Raw genomic sequence first — 6,355 nt, forward strand, 5'->3', positions numbered from 1 at the left:
ATAAAACGTTACGTCTCGAGCATCTAATTTAAGTTGAAACGCTGGACGATGGATAAGAAAACGAATGTTTTTATTGATGGCACCGAAACGCGGTATTCAGGCTGCAGCCTCTGCTGCTCTCTGTCGGCTACATACAGACACACAGCGGCCAGCAGAGACGCCGCTCGCTCGCGGTGGAGGCGGTGAAGTTAAGTTAGCTCCCAACTACTCGATTTGCCGACAGCTACGCTCATTACTGTAAGTACGTGCAAGTAAGAAGACAATACTTTATCAATACACCTGTGCGTAGGGTAAACATGTAGAAAGGGTTAATTTAATCATCTCTGTCCTCAGTCTGTCATCCTGTATGTTTTATACAAGCACAGCTAACGTTAGAATGTTAGAAACAAGCTAAAAGAAAGCTGTGTGTCTGTCCCATACACTGGTCTCTGTAGGCACACTGTTAAAAACGCAGCTGCTCCTTTGACCAGGTAACGTTACCTGCAGGCAGTGAATAACAGGAAGAGGAGGGACTGATACAGGCTGATGTCTGAGTTTTTCTTCTTTCTAAACACATACTGAGTTTGTTTGCTGTTGTAAACATTAATGTTGTTGTATTTAAAATATTCAATTCTAATCCTATAATTAATTTAAAAACAACCAGGCAGCTAATATGCACACTTCAATATCTGTTTATAACCAAGTCATAATATCTAACAATGAATATTTTCCTCATACAGTGCAGGCCTACCTCATGCCCCTTTGGTCTGGTATCAATATCAATAAAAATGAATGATCCCCATCCTGAAATAATATATTTAGGATATTAATAGTGTGTAGCAACTATGGAATTGTCAAAATCAGGTTTATTGCCAAGTTGATTTTCACATATAAGGAATTTGCCTGGGTATATTGCTGCTTAATAATGACAACAGTAAGTAGAAAATATAAAGAAAGAAGAAAGCAGTGGTATAATTAACTTATAAGGGACCCTGGACAAAAGGTTGCTATTAAGCCCTGATGTATTGCCTCCATGTTGAGACTACATGAAGGACTAAACATGATAGCTTCATTATATTCCAGTGACTGGAGACCAGAGACCAGTACTATGTTGCTGGAAGAATACTACTTGGTCTGCATTGTACCATTGTCCAAATTTGCACTTAGTAGTTATCTTCCTTTTTGTTTCAAGTCTCTTCTGAACTGTGTTGCATGTATATCACATTTACTTCTGGGCCGACAAACCACATAGTATTAAAATAGAGACAAAAACCTGCAGTTGAATGTCGATATATGGTATGTGCTGACTGGCCCATAGTGTTTGGTTACTGGGACTTGAGAGTTTATGTATTGCTCATTTTACCTATTTTCTTGGTGCAGATTGAAATTGTTGTTAATCGTTTTCAAATACAATTGTTACTGAAATGGCCTGTAGAGTGTTTTTGCCCTCTAGTGGTTGATTTTGGGTATAGGCAGTATCGTTCTATTCCATGTGTCTAGCCCAAGCACGAAGCTGCCGGTCAGCGATCTGATGCGAACACCGGAGTCCCTGAAACCTGCATTCTATTGAACGGCCAGCAGGGGGCGACTCTTCTGGTTGCAAAAGGAAGTCCGGCTCCATTAGAAATAATGATAAAATGACTCTACTTCTGACCTGAATTATAACCTCAGCAAGCTAGCTAGCTCCACACACGGCCGTTAGCTCCACCGTCTCGTCCAAATATGGTCATGCCCGGTGCCGCTGGTTGCAAAAACTCAACATGGCGGCGCCCTATCAGCCAAACTCGACGCTTCAAAATGGCAGTCCACAAACCAACAGGTGACGTCACCATGACTACGTCCACTTCTTACATACAGTCTATGGTCTAGCCTGGCTACAGCACATTGGTGGGTCCAAATTCTATTGCATCAGTGATCTGTTAACATTTAAATCACAGATGCATGGAGAAAGTCACCACAGCAGAGACATGCAGGGAGAGACAGACAGGAGGAGGCGGGGCTAGCCGGGTGTGTTTGCAGTAAGAGACCAGGGGCGAGTTCAGCGCTGAAAAAACGGCGCTAAATGGGTTTTCTCAACGGAAACTGTGGTTCCCTGAACACCCCGTTGAGAACGCAAGCGCACTGCATTTCCTTGCCTTTTTAACACCGTTGTGTTTATAAAGCTGTCGCAGCTGATTGGGTAACACCTGTGACACGCCCACCAAACAGAAGAAAACATACGTCAAAGCCCGTTGCACAGCGTTGCAAGGAAAGATGACATTCAATACGAAAAAGTTGCAAACCGGTGCAAAACGTTTTGAGATTGAACTCGCCCCATAGGTGGAGATATGTGCGTTTAAAGTAAGGTGAGCAAATTCCAGTAGTAAGTAAACACTAAAATAAGGTGGAGAATGAAGTAGAAATAAAATGATGAAATAAAAAATAACCATAATGTAAAACTTCAATTAAAAGCCTAGTCCCGATTAGATGCCTTTTCCTTTTATTTATCTAGTGTGGCTACACATTTTGACAAATAAACACAGGTCTCAGTTAGAAGTTTTTTGGCTGTATAAAACCTCTTCAATCCCACCGGCTCGTCCGTTTGAGCTAGTTCTAAGCTGCTTAACCTTTGGCTTTCATCCTTTCTAAGGTAAGCAACTGATATTTTGATATAGGTTTCTCTCTCTCTCTCTCTCTCTCTCTCTCTCTCTCTCTGGGCATGAGGTCGGCCTAGATCATACCAGTCAACCCTGCCGTTGTTCTTTCTCGGGATTCTCCTGTATTTTACCACTCTCTCCCGCTGTCCTGATATGTTTGCTACCTGCCCCTCCAGTATAGCAGGTGGCAGTATGTAGAACATTAGCTGTAAAATCTAGTGACAGGAAGTCATTCACTCAAACGTCACCTACCAATAAAACAAGAAGAAGGTCGAAGAATAAGAACAACAGCATGAGGATTCAACGACAGATGAATGTGAGAGGGATGGAGTACCTGCCAAAAAGGCTATAATTTTATGGCTAAAAGTATCTCACCAAATGGGAGGAGGCTTACCCGTACTTCCTAATCACCCTCTTCTACCAAGTGCCTCACTTAACCAGTAACCTCGCAGAATTACAATTTAAGCATAATGTGTAAGTGATGTCTATATAGCCTCATTCAAGTAATACATACTGTAAATAAACCTGTAAGTTTCACTTTTCACTTTCACATTTCACTTTCAACCAGGTATCACATTCACATCCAACTAATTGTAGTCACTTAGGCTACTTAATGTAGGAATTAGTTGACCCAATTATTGTCGATTAAAGCATGTGGTTGCCTAGTGGTGATTTTAGGATTCACTGTGTGTACCCTTGTCTAAATGTAAAATGACAATTTTCAAATCCCAATGTTGACAAGTATGGCCTGGTCGCGCGTCTCTCTGACCTCGATCAAATTAATGACTCGTAATTGATATGTTATTCTACAGCCTAATTTTTATTAAGTAAGTAATATTCATACTGGTTTAAATAAAGATTTTGCTGAGCAAGAGTTTTGAGGGCCTGTTCCAAACATAGGCCAGGTGAGTCCTGTGATTGAAGCAAATAAAATCCGGGGCTTTTCGTTGAAGCTGTAAGGTATCTGACGTATAGAGTATAGTTGTACTTATGCCTGTGTTATATGTTTCCTATTGAAACTGTTGCACATGTTTATACTGTATATATTTTACATCTACCTCCAACTGTTTATTCTACTTAGTAATCCTATACATATGTATATAACTTATTGCACTGCTTTTTACACTTCTGGTTAAAGGCTAAACTGCATTTAGTTGTCGCAGTACTTGTACTCTGTGCAATGACAATAAAATGTATCGTACTCTAATTTAATCCATACTTTTATTTTCATAATGTCAACCGGAAGTCATCTTTCTTACTCCGTCTACTTTGACAGTCGTACAGAAACGCAGCACTTCACTTGATGATGAATGTTACTGTAGGCAAAGTCAACACATTAAACGACTTCAACTCACAAAAAGAACACTATGATGCGTTCATTTTGGCAGAAATACAGACTTGTTCAGTCATATAATGTAATAAAAATCACTTTCGTTTTCTTCGAGGTAGCAGAAAATTCTCATCTCAGCTATATCCCTCCCCTCCCCCGGTCTGCAAAGTGCTCATACCCAGACTGGCCTGTACTTGCTAACAACATCCCTGACTTAACTTTGTCTTTTAGCACTGTGCGATTGACAAAGGTCACTGAAAATCTGCATCTACATCAGAGAACCACGATAACGACCTACTAAACGCTGCTTACACTCTATCTCAGTTGACTACTTGTTAAGCTTCCTGGGTGTTTGTGCGCGTGATAACTGATAAAAATGATTAGAGCAAGGTATAAGGGTGGTTCAACACTACATACCTGTCAGTAGCAACGTAGTAAACGAGCACCTAGTAGCTAAAATCTTCTTTTAAAGCTTTAGCCGTGAAATTATCAACAGTTTTGCGGCATACTGCACACACTGAAGATATCCACCCCGGCATGTAAGGCTGTATGTGAGTGGACACTCCTTTTGATGGACAGTTGGATTTCACCAATGGGAAGCGACGTTATATTCTAGTGTTTTGAGATTAGTGTAACGTCCTCAAATTTAATGTTCAGGACACGTGTGGGACATTTAGGCCTAAACAATACGAAATAGGGAGAAAATAAACTTGTAGTGTGTGTGTAGTATTCGGTAGTTAGACTGCAATGGCACGGTGGTATTTCATGGTGTATTTCTAATCATCAGCAACAATACTGTATTTCTAATCCCCTAAAAATGCTGCTATAGCCTGTCCACCATAGGGACTTTTAGTGCTGTAATCCTAAAAAATGTGACATTAGTGTAAAGTATGCCAAATAAAATAACAGACTGACATTAAATTATTCAATCTAATTATAATAATAGACACTTTATTAATAAAGCAATGCTTAATGGTAAAATCAAGATAAAACAATTCAGCACAATAAATCAGACCACTATGAGGTTCCCTTGCTTAAGGATCTGAGACTGGCTGATAGGGGAGCACCAACTCAGCAGTATAACCAGACTATGAAGATTATGTCTCTTGGAAGTGGCGATATCTAGCCTATTTTCTGCGCTAAATGAAGTAGTAATAAATGTAAATGTTTTGGCTGTAGCACAATAATACTTTAACAGGTTCAGTGGTTTTTAGAGGATTTTCAGTTATTTTGGTTTTAATGTATTTGACATCAAATTTTAGATTCAGGGTGATCCAAATTACAAATTTAGCCATCTGTCCAGCACAACCTAATAACTAAGATTTTGCATGGTGGCACCATAAGCCTTTTTCATGACATAGTAGGATATGCCCAGGTGTAAATAATAACTTCAGTGATGGCTGAATTCCATTTACAATAACTGCTTCACTTTCAGGGCCTTAAAGGAAAACTTGAATTCTTGCTTTTCCTACTATGACAAGTCAAAATTTCTTCTGATTTCTTTCTTTGAGTTTCCACCTTTAGTCAATAAACATTCTATATATTGATTAGTATTGTGGAATGTAATTATTAGCACTTTTACTGATGGCATTGCAAAAATTCACCAGCAGATGGCAAACACTGAACATGAAGAAGATGTGGCAAACGTGAACATTTGAGGTGAGACAGGAACTGTCAATACTCAACTGCCAGAGAAACATGAAGTTGCATTAATAGGTTTTTAGAAAAGAGGAAATGGGGTTAAAGTGTAACGGCACACAATCCAGTCTATGTGCTCTCTCACGTTTCAGAGGCCTGTTGGTTCAAAGCATAGAGACAGCAAATCAGGCTTTAAACGAAACACAAATGAAGGTGACCATATTCCAAGTAGCATGGTGCTACCATAGTTTAGTATTTTTCTTACCATGGTTACTGTCTATTCCAGGGTGACACAACAAGGTGATTACCTGAGTTAATGCAGGTGCGTTGTGGTCAAGTCACTGATTAGCTGCAGCACATGTCCGTCATAGTATTTGCCTTACCTTCCACCTCTCCCGGCCTCATCTTGATGGTGTGCCCTCATGGATAAATAGGTGGCACACAGGTGCATCTCATAAAACTAGAATATCGTGAAAAAGTTCATTTATTTCTGTAATTTTATTAAAAAAGTGAAACTTTCATATATTCTAGATTCATTACACATAAAGTGAAATATTTCATCTTTATATGTTTTAATCTTGTCTGTATTATTGAGGCTGGTGTATTCTTCTTGACAATACACCATAGATTTTCTTTCAGGTTCAGGTCAGGCGAGTTGGCTGGCCAATCAAGCACAGTAACACCACGGTAAACAAACCAGTTAGTGATTTTGGCCCTGTGGGCAAGTGTCAAGTCCTGCTGGAAAAGTAAATCCCCATAAATTGTCAGCAGG

The 6,355-nt window shown here is 39.7% G+C and overlaps 1 protein-coding gene across 2 annotated transcripts in view; it reads right to left on the reverse strand.

Moving 5' to 3' along the window:
• Positions 1-5,910, reverse strand: part of LOC123963270 (HMG box transcription factor BBX) — a 34,701-nt gene extending 28,791 nt beyond the window's left edge. The window contains exon 1 of one of the 2 annotated variants that reach the window (XM_046039996.1): positions 5,892-5,910. The gene's annotated coding sequence lies outside the window, so the exon portion shown is untranslated. Of the gene's footprint in view, positions 1-4,362; positions 4,463-5,891 lie in introns of those variants that run through there. The other variant, XM_046039991.1, reaches the window with a different exon arrangement.
• Positions 5,911-6,355: the final 445 nt, after the last annotated feature.

This window comes from Micropterus dolomieu, linkage group LG23, assembly GCF_021292245.1.
Source record: "Micropterus dolomieu isolate WLL.071019.BEF.003 ecotype Adirondacks linkage group LG23, ASM2129224v1, whole genome shotgun sequence".
Taxonomy (NCBI): domain Eukaryota; kingdom Metazoa; phylum Chordata; class Actinopteri; order Centrarchiformes; family Centrarchidae; genus Micropterus; species Micropterus dolomieu.